Source organism: Carcharhinus amblyrhynchos, chromosome 10 (assembly GCF_965287045.1).
Source record: "Carcharhinus amblyrhynchos chromosome 10, sCarAmb.v2.hapA, whole genome shotgun sequence".
NCBI lineage: Eukaryota > Metazoa > Chordata > Chondrichthyes > Carcharhiniformes > Carcharhinidae > Carcharhinus > Carcharhinus amblyrhynchos.
Window position 1 is genome coordinate 95020389 of NC_137333.1, and position 18981 is coordinate 95039369.

The following is an 18981-nucleotide window of genomic DNA, read 5'->3' on the forward strand; positions in this document are numbered from 1 at the left end:
AGCAGCATGCCTTTCAGACTGTGGGAGGAAACTGGAGCACCCGGAGGAAACCCATGCAAACACGGGGAGAATGTGCAGACTCCACACAGACAGTGACCCGAGCAGGGTCCCTGGTGCTGTGAGGCAGCAGTGCTAACCACTGTTCCACCATGCCACCAAGGGTCTTTTAGGGATCATGTCCTTGTAAGAAGATAAAGGCAATATACTGCAGTGGCTGGAATCTGAAACGAAAGCAGAAAATGCTAGAAAATCTCAGCAGGTCTGACAGCATCTGTGGAGGGAGAAAAGAGCCAACATTTCGAGTCAGGATGACCCTTTGTCAAAGCTGTGACCAGCAGCATGGTAGTCAAAGCCTGTTCTGCTATTCATTATGATCATGACTGATCATCAAATTCAATATCCTAATTCCCCCCCTTCCGCCCATATCCTTTGATCCCTTTAGCCCTTTTGAAATATCTAATTTCTTCTTGAATGAGTTTTCCTCTCATTCTCCTTAACTCCAGAGGCTATATGGCCAATTTATTCAGCCTCTCGTCAGTAGATAACCCCCTCAACCCAGGGATCAATTTAATGAACCTTAGCAGTATATCATTACTGTGCTGGGGAAATTTTTCACGTGCTGCCAGAGGTGATGGTAGATGCAGGCACATTAGCCACATTCAAGTGATATCCGGATGGGGACATGAATAAGGAGGAAACAGAGGGATACGGATCAAGTAAGGGCAGAAGGACTTTTTTTAGTTTAGGCTTGGAGGGTTGAAGGGCCTGTTCCTGTGTTGTTTGTTTCTTTGTTCTTGCTCTTTGTTCTTATTATTAATAAGTAATATGGAAAAACACATTGGATCATTTTCTTCTCCAGGATGATAGGCCCCACTTCTTCTTGCTGATTTTTGTTTTAATTTCAGATCTGATCTCCATCTTGTGTATTCCTTGAGTTGTTTTCTCCTCCCAAGTTATACTTGTTCATTCCTGTCTTTCAGTTGTCTTGGTAAATAGGTTAGGGCGGCATGGTAGCACAGTGGTTAGCGTTGCTGCTTCACAGTGACAGGGACCTGGGTTTGATTCCTGGCTTGGGTCACTGTCTGTGTGGAGTTTGCACGTTCCCCTCCGTGTCTGTGTGGGTTTTCTCCGGTTTCCTCCCATGTTCTGAAAGACTTGCTGGTTAGGTGCATTAATTTGAACTGGCGCTGGATGTGGCGACTAGGGGAATTTCACAGTAACATCATTGCAGTGTTAATGTAAGCCTTACTTGTGACTAATAAATAAATTTTACTTTAATATTAATTATATTCTTGTCCAATGGTATTCAGCATGGATATAGCTTTGAGCATAAGATCTTTGAAGAAGTTTTCTGAATCTAAAGTTGCTGCATGTATTTAGATACAAGTTTGTGCCAGCTGTTTAGAAAGATCACATTACCACTGATATCTGACATTTTTGAATTATTAGAGGACTGCATATTCAAAAGTTAACAGCTGGTCACTCAGAGGTAAATTCCACACTGATATTTTTGGATCTCTGTGTTATAAACAGCATTTTTAAAATTACAAGGATTAAATCTTCAGTGAGTTTATAATTAAATAGTCTTTTTTTGAGTGACCTCAATAGTACTTTCAATATCTAACTCCTAAATCAGACTGCCACCAAAATTTCCAGATTTGATTTGCCTGTTATCAGTTTAGCTGTTGCAAGTAGGATTATTAAATGGCTAGAAACACAAACTGTGAATGTGTATCAAAGGAAATTTCTCTCTTCAAAGAAAGGGCTTCCTGAGAATGCAAAGACCCTAACATACGCTGCACGCAACACAAGACATTGGTAAGGCCACATTTGGAATATTGAGTACAATTCTGATCACCCTGCTATAGGAAGGATGTTATTAAACTCAAAAGGGCACAAAAAAGATTTATAAGGATGTTACCAGGGCTGGAAGGTTTGAATTATAAGGAAAGGCTGGATCGGCTGGGACTTTTACCCTGGAGCATAGGAGGATGAGGGGTTGTGACCTTATTGGGGTTTGTACAATCATGTGGGACATAGATAAGCTGAAAAGCCAAGGTATTTTCCCCAGGGTAGGGGAGTCCAAAATTAGATGGCATGGATTTAAGGTGAGAAGGGAAAGATTTAAGAGGGATCTGAGGGGCAACATTTTCACACGGAGGGTAGTGTGTATATGGAATGAGCTTCAAAAGGGGGTGGTTGAGGCAGGTACAATTACAACATTTAAAAGACATTTATTTGGACAGGTACATGGATAGGACAGGTTTAGAGGGATATGGGCCAAGCACAGGCAAATATTTCAGTTTAGGAAACCTGGTTGGCATGAACGAGTTGGGCCGAAGGGCCGATTTCTGTGCTCTATATCTCTATGACTCTAATTGTCTGAATAATACTCATTATGTGAAGAATCTCTCTTTGAAGCTGAAAGAAAAACATCTGTGAAGAATTAGCAATCAAGATCAATTAACTCAATTAGCAAACAGACTAAGTCAATCTAGTAATTTCCCTACATGGTCTTTAGTCATCATTCTTCACGCATGTTAATACATGCAGTTCTGATGTAACTTGACAAAGAATTAAAGGTACACAACTTTGCAACATAATCACTAATCTGATCCACAAAATCAGTCATTTATTTTCAGTACTGACTGCAAGACTAATTCCCTGTGCAAGTTTATCCTGCAATAGGTATCAATGGGGCTAAGTAGGCAACACTCTGAGAACCATAGAACCCCTACAGTGCAGAAAGAAGCCATTTGGCCCATCAAGTTAGCACCTACTCTCTGAAATAACACATTACCCAAGCCCCCTCCCCACTCCCATCTCCATAACCCTGCAAATTTACCATGGCTGAACCACCTAACCTACACAACTTTGAACACTAAGGGGCATATTAGCATGGCCAATCCACCTAACCTGCACATCAGTAGACTGTGGGAGGAAACCGGAGCACCCAGAAGAAACCCACACGATCACAGGCGAATGTGCAAATTGTACACAGTCATCCAAGGCTGGAATTGAACTCAGATCCCTGGTGTTGTGAGACAGAAGTGTTTGTCTTTGAGTCAAAAAGTTGTGGGTTCAAAGTCAACTCCAGCGACTTGAGCATAAACTGGGGGAATACTATATTGTTGAATGGACCATTAAACTAAGGGACTCGTCTCCCCTTTCAGGTGGATGTCAAAGTTCCCCGCCCCTTTTTTGAAGAAGAACAGGGGACTCCTGGAGAGGCAGTGGCAAAGTGGTATTATGTTGGACTAGAAATCCAGAGACCCAGGATAATGCTCTGGGGATCAGTATTTGAATCCCACCATGGCAGGTGGTGAAATTTGAATTGAATAAAAAATCTGAATTAAAAGTCTAATGATGACCATTTCTGATTGTTATAAAAATCCATCTGGTTCACTAATGCCCTTTAGGGAAATAAATCTGCCAATCTTGCCCGCTCTGGCCTACGTATGACTCTAGATCTACAGCAATGTGATCGATTCTTAACTGCTGTCATGGATGAGTAATGCATGCTGGCCCAGCCAGTGATGCCCACATCCTAAGAAAGAATAAATAAAACCTCCATTGTATCCTGGCCAGTCCTCAGCCACAACTGTGGTGATGGATGATCTGGATAACCAATTTTCTGTGGCGGATGAGGAGAGTAGAAAGGCTTTCTCTGTGTGCTACATATAAGAAAATCATAAAACTACTGGTAAAAAATATCAGATATAACTGTTGTTGGTAAATAATACCTCTGAGACTAGTTGTAAGTCAAAGTACAGCAGGTATATTACAAAAGCTTTTGGGAGAAGCCCGGTTTCTAAAGCAGTTCACCAGACTTCTCCCTGAATACAAGTAAGAGTAAATTTTTATACATCCCGGTTCCTGCCCCTAGTCACGTCCACAGTTCTCCAGGATGTCTGTCATGGTTCATCATCCATCATGTGGTTATTGCTGCCTCAGTGGTTTCGTCCTTTGCATAGTCCGTTGTAATCATAGCTGTCTCCAAGGCCATGACTGTCTCCGTTCTGTTCCTTTGGTGTGATTAGTCATCATCACATTTCGACACCTGCAGTTTGTTTAGCCAGCATACAAGATTACAAGCTTGCACAAACAAGTTAACTAGCATACAAGGTTACAGGGGTGCAAAAATAAGTCTTGCAATGCTCTGCACAGACCTTTAAATATTATAAAGATCATTAACCTGTTCCCTTCTTCACTCCCCCTTTTTGGTTGGGGTCATACCATAGCACGGCCCCAAGACCAATTTAGAGCCAAGTGTTACCAGCATACGGGCCCAGCTCCTTTGTCAGGAGGTCTGCCCTCTCTGCCTGTACACTCGTGCCTGGTATAACTTTGACTTTGTCATTCCATATGGTGGGTAGGCTGTCATGAAGAACTGTTCTGTCTCACTAATGGCTCGTTTGGCCCTGAGCAGGTATATCTCGGGATGGTCTCTTAAGTCGGTGTAATGGTGGATATAGGGCACCACATATGCTAAATAACACAATCCTGCCCAATCCCATGGAAGCCGCTGGTAGGCAAAATAGGTACAACAAAATAGGTACAGACAAAATAGGTACCATTACACGCAGTCATACTGCTCACATAAGCAGAGGAGAGGTTGATCGGGACATTGGCTGTGGATTGTAATCTGTTGCACCAAAGCCCAGGTGGCACTGGTGACATTAATCTGCTGAGTACAGTAGCTATGGCCAACAGGTATGGTTCTGTTTCGTACAAAGCAGATGGTTTTTCACAATGATGTGAGGAGGAGAGTCTGATCTATTATAGCTAGGCTGGTAATGGTTCTTACAGGCTGATAGAGTGCACCCTCTGCCTCCTAACCCCAAAACAGCATTGCTGTTGCTGACATTGAAAGTACCTTGCATAGTGGTACCTGATGGGGTTTTAAATGTCACCTTCCTTGTCCCATCCTGGGTTCCATCCTAATTCAAAATCCATTCTAGCATTTCCGGAGTTGACAAAGGGATAGGGAATGAAGGACTTCCCCCCCTTTCCTCCGTGCATGGAAATGTGTGAGCAGATCCAGCACTTGCTCATACAAGTGAGACATATACAGGAAAGTGTTCACGTGAGGGGGTCCGATTTTAATGGATTGGTGCAATGACCTCTTGGATCAGCCAAATCTCATTGTACTCATTCCCCCGAGTCCTCTGCCATTGCTGGGCACAGGTCCACCCCAGTCCCTCAGCTAAACACCGGAAGTTCCAGTGACACCAAGTTACATTGCATGGGAGACCCCAATCACCTCGCCCCTCCAACAAAGCTGGCAACATGGTACGGTTAAGGGATCCTGAGCAACAGTCCCTACGGGTTACCTCCCAGGGGCCTATTCCATGTGTCGGATGGTTACAATAGACAGAGTCATCGTTGCAGAGATGCTTGTGATGCTCTATCCCCAAGTCTAAACACTTCCATCTATACTTTCCTCAATGCCTGAAAGAGTGGTAGAGGTGGGAACTCTCTTAACACTTAGGATGCATTTAGATGGGTACTTGAAACACTGTAGCATATAAGGCCACACAGCAAGTGCTGGAAAATAGATTAGAATAGATAGGCATTTGATGGTCAGCACAGACATGATTGGCCTCTTTTAGTGCTGTAAAACTCAGATTCGACAAAACTACTCACAACTTTCCCCAGTTTTTGCATGCAGAAGTGTTTCCTTATTTTACACCAGAAAGATTTGACTCAAACTGTTAGAGACTCAGTTTCCTGACCAGCAGAAGTTATGTCCATTTACCCTATCTGTTCCCTAAGTACCTTGGAAATTTTGATCAAATCATGCTTCAACCTTGGTGGCACAGAGGTTAGCACTGCTGCTTCAAATTGCCAGGGACCCCGGGTTCGATTCCCGGCTTGGCACCTGTCTGTGCGGAGTCTGCACATTCTTCTCATGTCTATGTGGTTTTCCCCCAGGTGCTCCAGTTTCCCCCACATTCCAAAGATATGTGGGTTAGGTTGATTGGCCTGGCTAAATTGTCCCCTAGTGTCAGGGGGACTAGCAGCGTAAGTAGATAGAGCTACGGGGATAAAGCCTGGGTGGGCTGAACGGCCTTCTTCTGCACTGTAGGGATTCTGTGAATTCCAGGGGAAAAAAACTGATAATTTGTGTAAGTTACCTTGAAGGGGCTATTGGAAAAAGTCAATCTATTTTGGATGTCAGGTTCGATGTGTTACCATTGGAAAGGAGCTGAATGTACTTCATTTTTGAACATTTGAAATAAATATAGCTGCTACCCTACTGCAAGGACAATGAGTCTTGCTTGGTGAGGCTCCATTACCAGTCTGGAGCTTGAATGTTGACAGAGGCATATTGGAAATGCTGTTTGCTTTTTACAAGGCGCCCAGCCTGCTTTGGGATTTCTCTCAAAGCTTTTTGAACAAGATTTACCTGCTTAATTAAATGTTAAAGACTAACTTCTTACCCCCATACAATAAGGTGCAATGAGGTTTTTTGTTAACCAAGTCATTCTAGATTCATTACTTTGTGAAGAGAAGACCGATGTCATATTTACCAAGGCAAACATCTTTTTCACTTTCCGAAGGAAGGGAGACAGGAGCTGGAGAAGCACAGAACTCTTGCCATATGCAATGTTTCCCAAGAGTCCCAGGTATTACTGCTGGAACCACTGTGGCCATCAGGACTCCAAATGCCAACCTTTATACACATAGACGTATCATTGCATGTTAGTATCCAGCTGTTTTGGACCAAAGCGTTTCATTAGGACTAGGGGGCACAGCCTCAAGATAGAGGGGGGGCGGTTCAGAACGGAGTTGAGGAGGAACTTCTTCACTCAAAGGGTGGTGAATCTCTGGAATTCTCTGCCCGTTGAAGTGGTGGAGGCTGCCTCGCTAAATATTTTTAAGAAGCGGGTTGATGGGTTTTTGATAAGAGAGGGGATTAAGGGTTATGGGGAGAGGGCGGGAAAGTGGAACTGAGCCACGACAGATCAGCCATGATCTTATTGAATGACGGGGCAGGCTCGAAGGGCCAGATGGCCTACTCCTGCTCCTATTTCTTATGTTCTTATGTTCTTATTATTGAAACTGCAATATTGGACTGAATTCTTGGAGTACCAGGACTTTTCTACTATGTTGATGACCATCAGCAATCCCCACCCCAACCCCACATTACTAGTCCTTACACAGAAACAGAGTATGGCCTGTTCAAATGTTATTACTTCTGTGGAGTACATTATTGAGATAATGAAGCAATGATTCCATTATTTAGACCTCACTCACAGATCATAAAATCATAAATCCCAACAGTGCAGCAGGCTATTTAGACCATCGTATTCGAACTAACCCTCCGATAGAACTTCTTGTCCAGACCCTATTGCCGGAACCCCATATATTTACCCTGCCTATCTCCCTAACGTACACATCTTTGTGACAATAAGGGTCAATTTAGCATGGCCAATCAACTTAACCTGCACACCTATGGACTCTGGGAGGAAACCGGAGCACCCGGAGGAAGCCCGTTCAGACATGGGGAGCATTTACAAATTCCACACAGACACACAACCGAGGCTGGAATTGAAACCAGGTCCCTGGTGCTGTGAGGCAGCAGTGCTAACCATGGTCTCACAGCTCCTATTGTTTCTTTCGGCAGCACAGTGGTTGGCACAGTGGCACAGTGGTTAGAACTGCTGCCTCACAGCACCGGGGACTTGGGTTCAATTCCAGTCCCGGGTCACTGTCTGTGTGGAGTTTGCACATTCTCCCCATGTCTGCACGGGTTTCTTCCGGGTGCTCCGGTTTCTTTCCACAATCCAAAGATGTGCAGGTTAGGTGGATTGGCCATGATAAATTGACCATGATGTCATGGGGACTGGCAAGGTAAATATATGGGGTTACGGAAATAGGGCTTGGGTGGGATAGTGGTCAGTGCAGACTTGATGGGCCAAATGGCCTCCTTCTGCACTGTGGGGATTCTATGATTCCATTGGATTTTTTTTGCTATTGCAGTTTGGAACCTGAATGTTGAACAGTCCTCTTTCAGTGTTGTTCCTCCAGTACCTCCAGAAGGTATCATCATAGGTGGGAACTTCCTTGTTGTCTGCAAAACCCTATTGGAGGCTACCTGACAACTAGAACAAAGACCAAAGAACAGTACAGCACAGGAACGACCCTCCAAGCCTGCGTCGATCATGTTGTCCTATCTAGGTCAACGGCCTGTTTCCCTCTATTCCCCATCTGTTCATGTGTCATCCAGAAAAGTCTTAAATGTCACTAACGTATCTGTCTCAACCACTTGGCAGTGCATTCCAAGCCCCCACCACCCTCTGTGTAAAAAACTTCCCCTGCACATCTCCACTGAACCTTCCCCCTGCTTCTCTTGAACTTGCGCCTCCTTGTAATTGTCATTTCTGCCCTGGGAAGATGCTTCCAATTGTTCATGTTATCCATAATTTTACAAACTTCTACCAGGTCACTCCTCAGCCTCCATTATTCCAGGGAGAACAATCCCAATTTATTCAATCTCTCCTCGTAGCTAATACCCTCCATACCAGAAATTAAGTATCTTCTCAAAATTCTTGGTATTTTGTGATAAATTCCACACGTTTGTGCTTCTTTCGTTGATTACGCCGCCCATAAATTGGGTATGCTGAGCTCCAAGCTTAAATTGCTGGTGTAATTCTCAGCGATAAACCTCTGGGCCAGACAACATAAACTATAAAATTACCTCAGAAAGTGAAAGGAGTTCCTGTCATAGCACTCTGTATCATGCAAAGTTACATTCTTCTTCTTTTCTATGAAAATATAGCAGCTGTAACATTCATTAGTGTTGACACTTATATTATATTGCCATTGGTGTTAGCGACTGATACATAACTAGACAGGAATGTGTGTTGTGAGGAAGATATAAAGGGGCTATGGGAGGATTTGGACAGAATCAGTGGCCGGAACTTTCTAGACATTCACGCCAGCGAATCTTCAGCTGTCCAAGACTGCTGGTAACTGGGGTCTGATCTTCACAATAGCTGAACAATAGGAGAGTGCAACTCCTTTCAAAGAAAGATCTAAGAGAGAAGACTTAAAGGCATCAACACTTGCACTCTCTTGAACAGGAGTAGGATACACTAGCACTCAGTCGGGAAAATTCTGTTCCATCTTAGCACACTGGAGAAAGAACATAGAACATAGAAAATAGAGCATAGAAAACTACAGCACAACAGGCCCTTTGGCCTACAAGTTGTGCCGAACATGCCCCTACCTACTAGACTTACCTATAACCCTCTATCTTACTAAGTCAATGGCCTAAGAAGATGAAGATTAAAATATTGGTAAGGCCACACTTGGAATACTGTGTACAGGTCTGGTCACTCTATTGTAGAAAGGATATTATTAAACTAGAAAGAGTACAGAAAAGATTTACTAGGATGTTACTGGGACTTGATGGTTTGGGTTGTGAGAGGCTGGATAGACTGGGATTTTTTTCCCTGGAGTGTAGGAGACTTAGGGGCTATAAAATAATGAAGGGCACAGATAAGGTAGATAGTCAACATCTTTTCCCAAAGGTAGAGGAGTATAAATCTAGAGGGCATAATTTTAAAGTGAGAGGGGAGAGATACAAAAGGGTCCAGAGGATTAACTTTTTCACACAGAGGGTGGTGAGTGTTTGGAACAAACTGCCAGAGGCAGCAGCAGAGGCAGGTACAATTTTGTCTTTTAAAAAGCATTTAGACAGTTACATGGGTAAGAGGGCTATAGAGGCAATTGCAGGCCATGGGACTAGCTTAGTGGTTAACAAAGGTGGCATGGGCAAGTTGGACCAGAGGAACTGTTTCCATGCCGTAAACCTCTATGACTATAACGAGTGAAGAATTGCATTTCTGTATCATTCACTGCCACATCAAGGACAATAAAGATATTCTTCAACTGCTGAGATTTGAACAAATCTTTTGGGAAAAAAGGAACATCGAAATTCAAGTAGACGTTACACGAAATGAAGTAGTTATGTCCTCCTGGCAACACTTCAGAAACCACTTCCACTTTCTGCAAATTGTGGTAACATTGCCACACTTTTCTCAGTACAAGGCTGCTCACTAAAGGGGAGCCTGTGCTAAAATAAGAAGAAAAGAATATGCCTTTTTCGGATGTGGAATGAATCTCCAGAACAAAATCTGCACAATGTTCTTGTATAGAACTCTGAAGCTGCAAATGCTCTGAAGATTTGGCCACATATTTTTTGCTGAAGAGCAGTCTAAATGAGAAAAAAAATGTTTCTGATGAAATTGAGGTGTTAGTGTTGACATACTTTCAGCTAAGCTAGAAAGCCGAACCAACATTCTGACAGTGTGATCCTCATTTGATTGAACCATTTTATTCTCCACGGATAATTATTCATGGTGAACCAACAATATGCAATGCATCGCAGTGGTGGCTTCAGTGGGACAAAGATACAAATGCTGCTTTTTCACAGCCAACTGATAGGATACCAGATCAGAAACCCCCGGGTATATTATGAAGTCAGGCTATACCCCAACAGTTTGCTGTTTTGGCATCGATGTGAGGAAATGATATTTCACTTCAGGCATGATTCTGCTGACAAACTAGGGAGCTCTTATCAAAACAAATTTTATTTACCAACACAGTTTAATCATACAAAAATGAATTAGCTTCAAATTTAACAGTTGACCAATACTTTAACATTACGAGATACAATTCTTAACTGCTAACCTATCGCTATGAGTTCCAATTTAAGCAATATTCCTCTTATGGTCTTAATTCTCTCTTTAAAATTAGTTAGCAAAACACAGGCATACTGACTTATCTCAGGCTATCAATCCTAGTGCTTTCAGAGCACCTCTGGAGAGAGAATGACAAAAAAGACAATTATTTCTTCTGGCAGTCCAAACAGCAACTATTTTAAAAATGAAATTGAAACAGTATTTCTTCATTGCAAGCTTAGCTCTTCCCGTTAAGCACATGACTCTGTCCCTGTCAATCAACATAATCAAAACTCTACACTGAAACCCCAGGGGAGACCTAAGAAAACACATATGCATTAGCACTGTTTAAAACAAACACTCCAGGTCTAACATGAATACTTATCCTGTACTCTCAGCTACAAATTTAAAGGTTTTGCTAGACAAATTGGCACCCTGCAAAACAGGCCTGAATTCTAAACATATCCCTTACAAGAAACATGATATTTGTATTTCTTAAAGGCACATTATCATCACATCACAAGAAACCAGAGACTCCATATGCTTCAGCAGGACATTCGAATAGCATACCAACTTCTAGGATCTCATCTTCCAATGGATCCTGCATTATTACAATGGCTTTTTCCTCAAAACCTTCCTCAGAGAAGAGCTGACCTAGGTCTTGAATGTCTTCTTGTGGATGGCCACCATGTATGGCAGTGCCTCCTGTGTCTGTGTTCTCTGGCATAGCTTCAGAAAGGACTGAGAGATCCAGTCTCAATCTCTGCCAGGGGTCTGGTGGATTGTGTCTCTGGAAGACAGTCAACCACCACTGTTTATACATCACCAGCTGCAGTAGGGTTGAAATCCATTTGTTCCGTATATAACTTTGGAAGTTCCTCCATGAAATGCACCTAGTTGTCCTGCTGTAGTTGTCCAGCTGTAGGTTGTGACCTGCATTTTTCTGAATCATAGAATCCCTACAGTGCAGAAGGAGATTATTCAATTCGTTGAAATCCGACAGAGGATTGGTGAGGCCGCAGCTGGAGTACTGTGTGCAGTTTTTGGGCGCCGCACCTGCGCAAGGATATTTTGGCCCTGGAGGGAGTGCAGAGGAGGTTTACTAGGCTGATACCGGAGTTGAGGGGATTGAGCTATGAGGAGAGGCTGAATAAACTAGGCTTGTACTCGTTAGAGTTTAGAAGAATGAGGGGAGATCTCATTGAGACGTATAAGATGATGAATGGGATGGATAGGATAGAGGTGGAGAGACTCTTCCCGCTCAAAAAAGACAGTAGGACTAGGGGGCACAGCCTCAAGATAAAGGGGAGGCGGTTTAGAACGGAGTTGAGGAGGAACTTCTTCACTCAAAGGGTGGTGAATCTCTGGAATTCTCTGCCCGTTGAAGTGGTGGAGGCTGCCTCGCTAAATATTTTTAAGAAGCGGGTTGATGGGTTCTTGATAAGAGAGGGGATTAAGGGTTATGGGGAGAGGGCAGGAAAGTGGAACTGAGCCACGACAGATCAGCCATGATCTTATTGAATGGCGGGGCAGGCTCGAAGGGCTAGATGGCCTACTCCTGCTCCTATTTCTTATGTTCTTATGTTCTTATTTCACCCAGGTACTATCCCTGCAACTCAACGTATTAACTCCGCTAATCTGCCTAATCTACACATCTTGGGACACTAAAGGGCAATTTAGCATGGCCAATCCACTTAACCCGAGGTGGCACAGTGGTGAGCACCGCTGCCTCACAGCACCAAGTTTGTTTAGTCACAATTAGGCTTACATTAACATTGCAAAGAAGTTACTGTGAATATCTCTGAGTCACCATACTCTAGCGCCCATTTGGTACACGGATGGAGAATTTAGCATGGCCATTGCATCTAACCAGCGCATCTTCGGAGTGTGGGAGGAAACCGGAGCACCTAGAGGAAACCCACGCAGACACGGGGAGAACATGCAGACTCCGCACAGACAGTGATCCAAGCTGGGAATCAAACCTGGGTCCCTGGCACTGTGAAGCAACAATGCTAAGCACTGTTTTAATTCCAGCTTGAGTCACTGTCTGTGCGGAGTTGAAACCCTAAACAATCCTTCTCCCAGTTTACTCTAGTGAAAGGTCATTGACAGTGACGGATGTCAGGGGTAGGTTCTTTACCCAGAGGGTGGTGAGGGATTGGAATGCCCTGCCTGCTGCGGTTGTAACTGCACCTAGTTTGGGGGCGTTTAAGAGATCCGTGGATAGGTTTATGGACGAAAAGGGATTGGTTTAGGTTAGTGGGTCATTGTTTTTTAACTGGTCAGCGCAACATCGTGGGCCGAAGGGCCTGTTCTGCGCTGTAATGTTCTATGTTCTATGTTCTATGTTCTATTTTCCCCATTGTGCCTTTGCAGCGACTGCCCCAAGTTTCAGCACAGAGTTCTGGACTTTGGAATGTGCCAGTCTGCAACACTCACTCTTTGTACTGGAATCATAGAATCCACAGAATCCCGACAGCGCAGAAAGAGGCCATTTGGCCCATTGAGTCTGCACCAACCTCAATCCCACCCAGGCCCTATTCCCGTAACCCCACATTTTTACCTTGCTAATCCCACTGGTTTAGCTCAGTTGTCTTGACTGCAGGTTAACAATGCAGTGCAATGCTAACAGTGTGGGTTCAATTCCCCAAAACTGCTGAGGTTATTCATGAAAGTCTTCCTTCTCACCCTTGCCCCTGGCCTGAGGTATGGTGATCCTCAGATTAAAATCTCCACCAGTCAAAGGGGAGAGCAGCCTTTGGTCATTTGGGATGGTTGGCGACTTTATTTTATTTGCTAACCTGAAGGTAAATGGCAAGAGTTCATTGGCCCATGAATTCCATGAAAGCTCAGCTGGATTAATTATCAAAATATCAGCTCTTGGTTGCTTGGCACAGGAACAACAGTTCAGTTAATGAGTTTTTTGTTTAATCTGGGTTGTGCCACTAGAGGCCCTCGCATCATTTATTGCTGCCCACGTTGTCTCAGTGGAAGATGCTTGAGCCTATCCTCAAAGCAATCAGTTAACATTCAGGGGAGGGATATGTACAGCAAGGGTGCAGGCATTGCGGTACATCCCATGCTGGGGCACACTGAAACCGCTCAGGGCTTAATAATTCACTGTGATAACTATTTTAACAACATTGCCAGATTTGTGGAGGGGAAGTAGGGGGAGTACGGCTAATGCTAGCACAGTAAGAAGCCTTACAACGCCAGGTTAAAGTCCAACAGGTTTATTTGATAGCAAACGCCACTAGCTTTGGAAGCTCTACCCCTTCGTCAGGTGAGTCGGGAGTTCTGATCACAAACAGGGCATTAAAAGACATGTTCACAGAATACTGATTAGAATGCGAGTCTTTACAGCTAGTCAAGTCCTAAAGGTACAGACAATGTGAGTGGAGATTGCATTAAGCATAGGTTAAAGAGATTCGTATTGTCTCCAGACAGGCACAGTTAGTAAGATTTTGCAAGCCCACGCAAATCACTGGTGTTACAAATAGTGTGACATGAACCCGGTTGAGGTTTGATGTGTGCGGAACTTGGCTATCAGTCTCTGCTCAGTGACTCTGCGCTGTTGTGTGTCATGAAGGCCACCTCACATAAGAACATAAGAACATAAGAAATAGGAGCAGGAGTAGGCCATCTAGCCCTTCGAGCCTGCCCCACCATTCAATAAGATCATGGCTGATCTGTCGCTGCTCAGTTCCACTTTCCCGCCCTCTCCCCATAACCCTTAATCCCCTCTCTTATCAAAAACCAATCAACCCGCGTCTTAAAAATATTTAGCGAGGTAGCCTCCACCACTTCAACGGGCAGAGAATTCCAGAGATTCACCACCCTTTGAGTGAAGAAGTTCTTCCTCAACTCCGTTCTAAACCACCCTCCTTTTATCTTGAGGCTATGCCCCCTAGTCCTACTGTCTTTTTTGAGCGGGAAGAGTCTTTCCACCTCTATCCTATCCATCCCATTCATCATCTTATACGTCTCAATGAGATCTCCCCTCATTCTTCTAAACTCCAACGAGTACAAGCCCAGTTTATTCAGCCTTTCCTCATAGCTCAACCCCCTCAACTCCGGTATCAGTCTAGTAAACCTCCTCTGCACTCCCTCCAAGGCCAAAATATCTTTGCGCAGGTGCGGCGCCCAAAACTGCACACAGTACTCCAGCTGCGGCCTCACCAATGCCCTATACAGCTGCAGCAAGACCTCCCTACTTTTATATTCAATCCCCCTCGCTATGAAGGCCAGCATCCCATTCGCCTTCCTGACCACCTGCTGCACCTGCAAGCTGGGTTTTTGCAACTCATGCACAAGGACCCCGAGGTCCCTCTGCACCGTCGCCTGCTGCAGTTTTTCGCCCCATAAGTAATAGTCCTTCCTACCATTCTTCCTACCAAAGTGGACCACCTCACACTTGCCAACATTAAATTCCATTTGCCATTTCCTGGCCCATTCGCCCAGCCTATCTAGATCCTTCTGCAGACTCTCCACACCCTCCGCACAATTTGCCGTTCCCCCAATCTTGGTGTCATCAGCAAATTTCGACACCCTACACACGGTTCCCTCCTCCAGATCATCTATATAAATGGTAAATAGCTGAGGCCCCAGCACCAACCCCTGGGGCACTCCACTAGTCACCATCCGCCAATCCGAATAGCACCCGTTGACCCCCACTCTCTGCCTCCTATTTGACAACCAATCCTCTATCCACGCTAACACCCTACCCCCAACTCCATGTCCCTCGACCTTCTGCAATAACCTCTTGTGAGGTACTTTGTCAAACGCCTTCTGAAAATCTAGAAAGACCACATCCACCGGCTCTCCTCTATCCACCACCCTAGACACATCCTCATAGAACTCCAGTAAATTTGTCAGACACGACTTCCCTTTAATGAAACCGTGCTGCGTCTGCTCTATCAAGCAATTCCCTTCAAGATGCCTCGCAATTTCCTCCTTAATGACAGATTCTAATATTTTACCTACCACAGACGATAAACTAACCGGCCTATAATTCCCCGCCTTTTGCCTGGCACCCTTCGTAAACAATGGCGTAACATTAGCCGTTTTCCAATCATCCAGCACTTCCCCGGAATCCAGCGACGTCTGGAAAATAACCACCAAGGCATCCACTATCACCTCCGCCATTTCTTTCAGAACCCTCGGATGCATTCCATCCGGTCCTGGGGACTTGTCCACAATCAGCCCCTCCAGTCTGTCGAGCACCGCCTCTCTAGTAACAGTAATGTCATTAAGACCCTCCAGTCCTACCACCTTTCCATCGCTAACACCCGGCAAATTATTCACGTCCTCCTCTGTGAAGACAGAAACAAAAAAGTTATTTAATACCTTAGCCATATCCCCATCCCCTACCACTAGGTCCCCTTTCTCATCCTCTAAAGGACCAACATTCACCCTAGCCAGCCTCTTCCTTTTTATATAATTATAAAAACTCTTGCTATCCTTTTTTATATTAAGCGCTAGCCCAGCTTCATAGTTTCTCCTACCCTTCTTTATCAACTTCTTTGTCAATCTTTGTTGACATTTAAACCTCTCCCAATCCTCTTCTTGCGCACCACTCTTAGCTACTCTAAATTCCTCCGCTTTTAGTTTAACACTTTCCTTCACCTCCTTCATTATCCACGGCTTATTACCTCTCCTTCTACTGTCCTTTTTGACCATCGGAATAAATTTCTGCTGAGCACCAAGAAAGATCTCCTTAAAGATCCTCCACTGCTCCTCAACAGACCCTCCCTCCAACGTGCTCCCCCAGTCCACATTCGCCAATTCTTCTCTCATCCTACCGTACTCCCCTCTATTCAAACAAAGGACGTGTGTCCGGGAACCCACTTTCTCCTCCTCCATCTGCACCAGAAACTCCACCATACAATGATCACTCTCCCGAAGAGGATCCTTCACCACAAGGTCCCTAATTCTACCCGCCTCATTACATAGCACCAGATCCAAGATAGCTCGCTCCCTCGTCGGCTCCAACACACACTGTTCGAGGAAACTATCCCGGCAGCATTCCAAGAACTCTTCCTCGAGCCCCCCGCGTCCAACATGGGTCGACCAATGCCTGTGACCGCTGAAGTGTTCCCCAACAGGACGAGAACAGCCTTGCCTGGTGATTGTCAAGCGGCGTTCATTCATCCATTGTCGTAGCGTCTGGAAGGTATCCCCAATGTACCATGCCTCGGAACATCCTTTCCTGCTGCGTATCAGGTAGACAAATTTGGCTGAGTTGCAAGAGTTGCATGTACCTGGTGGATGGTATTCTCACATGAGATGATGGCATCTGTGTTGATGATCTGGCATGTTCTTGCAGAGGTTGCTGTGGCAGGGTTGTGTGGTATTGTGGTCACTGTTCTCCCGAAGGCTGGGTAGTTTGCTGCAGACAATGGTCTGTTTGAGGTTGTGTGGTTGTTTGAAGGCAAGAAGTGGGGATGTGGGGATGGCCCTGGCGAGATGTTAAGTACATAAGAACATAAGAAATAGGAGCAGGAGTAGGCCATCTAGCCCTTCGAGACTGCCCCACCATTCAATAAGATCATGGCTGTTCTGAAGTGGATCAGTTCCACTTTCCTGCTCTCTCCCCAGAACCCTTAATTCCCTTGTCTGTCAAAAACCTGTCTACCCGTGACTTAAATATATTTAGCGAGGTAGCCTCCACCACTTCAACGGGCAGAGAATTCCAGAGATTCACCACCCTTCGAGTGAAGAAGTTCCTCCTCAACTCTGATCTAAACTGCCCCCCCTTATCTTGAGGCTGTGCCCTCTAGTCCTACTGTCCTTTCTAAGCGGGAAGAATCTCTCTACCTCTACCCTATCCATCCCTTTCATTATCTTATACGTCTCTATAAGATCCCCCCTCATCCTGCTAAACTCCAACGAGAACAGACCCAGACTATTTAGTCTCTAAATAGATTTATTTAGTCTCTATTTAGTCTCTAAATAGAAATCTCTGAAGATGTTCATCTTCATCAATGACATGTTGAAGGCTCTGGAGAAGATGTCATAGCATTCGGAGATGTCCGGAGTGGAGAAGCTATGACATCTTCTCTGGAGCCTTCAACATGCCATTGATGAAGACGAACATTTTGCCAGGGCCATCCCCACATCCCCACTTCTTGCCTTCAAACAACCACACAATCTCAAACAGACCATTGCCCACAGCAAACTACCCAGCCTTCAGGAGAACAGTGACCACAACACCACACAACCCTGCCACAGCAACCTCTGCAAGATGTGCCAGATTAGTGACATGGATGCCATCATCTCACGTGAGAATACCATCTACCAGGTACATGGTACATACTCTTGCAACTGAGCCAAATTTGTCTACTTGATACGCTGCAGGAAAGGATGTCCCGAGGCATGGTACACTGGGGGGACCATGCAGACGCTACGACAATGGATGAATGAACACTGCTCGACAATCACCAGGCAAGACTGTTCGCTTCCTGTTGGGGAACACTTCAGCGGTCATGGGCATTCGGCCTCTGATCTTCGGGTAAGCGTTCTCCAAGGTGGCCTTTACGACATATGACCGTGCAGTCTCTGAGCAGAGACTGAAAGCCAAGTTCCGCACAAAAGAGGACGGCCTCAACCAGGATCTTGGGTTTATGTCATACTATCTGTAACCCTCATGACTTGCCTGGGCTTGCAACATCTTACTAACTGTCCTGTCTGGAGACAATGCACATCCCTTTAACCTGTGCTTAATGCTCTCTCCACTCACATTGTTTGTACTTTTAAGGCTTGATTAGCTGTAAAGAGTCACATTCCAATCATCATTCTGTAAATTGAGTTTGTGTCTTTATATGCCTTGTTTGTAAACAGAACTCCCGCTCACCTAGCAAAGGAGCAGCACTCCGAAAGCTGGTGGTGTTTGCCAACAAATAAACCTGTTGAACTTTAACCTGGTGTTGTAAGACTTCTTACTGCTTTTACCCCAGTCCAAAGCCCGCATCTCCACATCATAGCACAGATAGGATGGACCGAACGATCTCCTTCTGTGCCTTATCCATCCACTGATTCTACAAATGTCTCCCTGAATGCTATCATTCCAATTCGGCCACTCAGTTTCACAAGACCAAACGTTGTTTTGTTTGTGACTGAGGAACATGCATAAAAACAAGACAACTGGAAAGTTGTGCATTAAGTGCAAATTTATCGACATCTGTGTGTGTGTGTGTTTCCTGTCGAGTTGTATAGAGAAGCCGGATGTTTCAACTTTGATTGTGAGGAGATAAGTTTCAAAAAAAGGTGATGTAGCCTCACAGAGAATGGG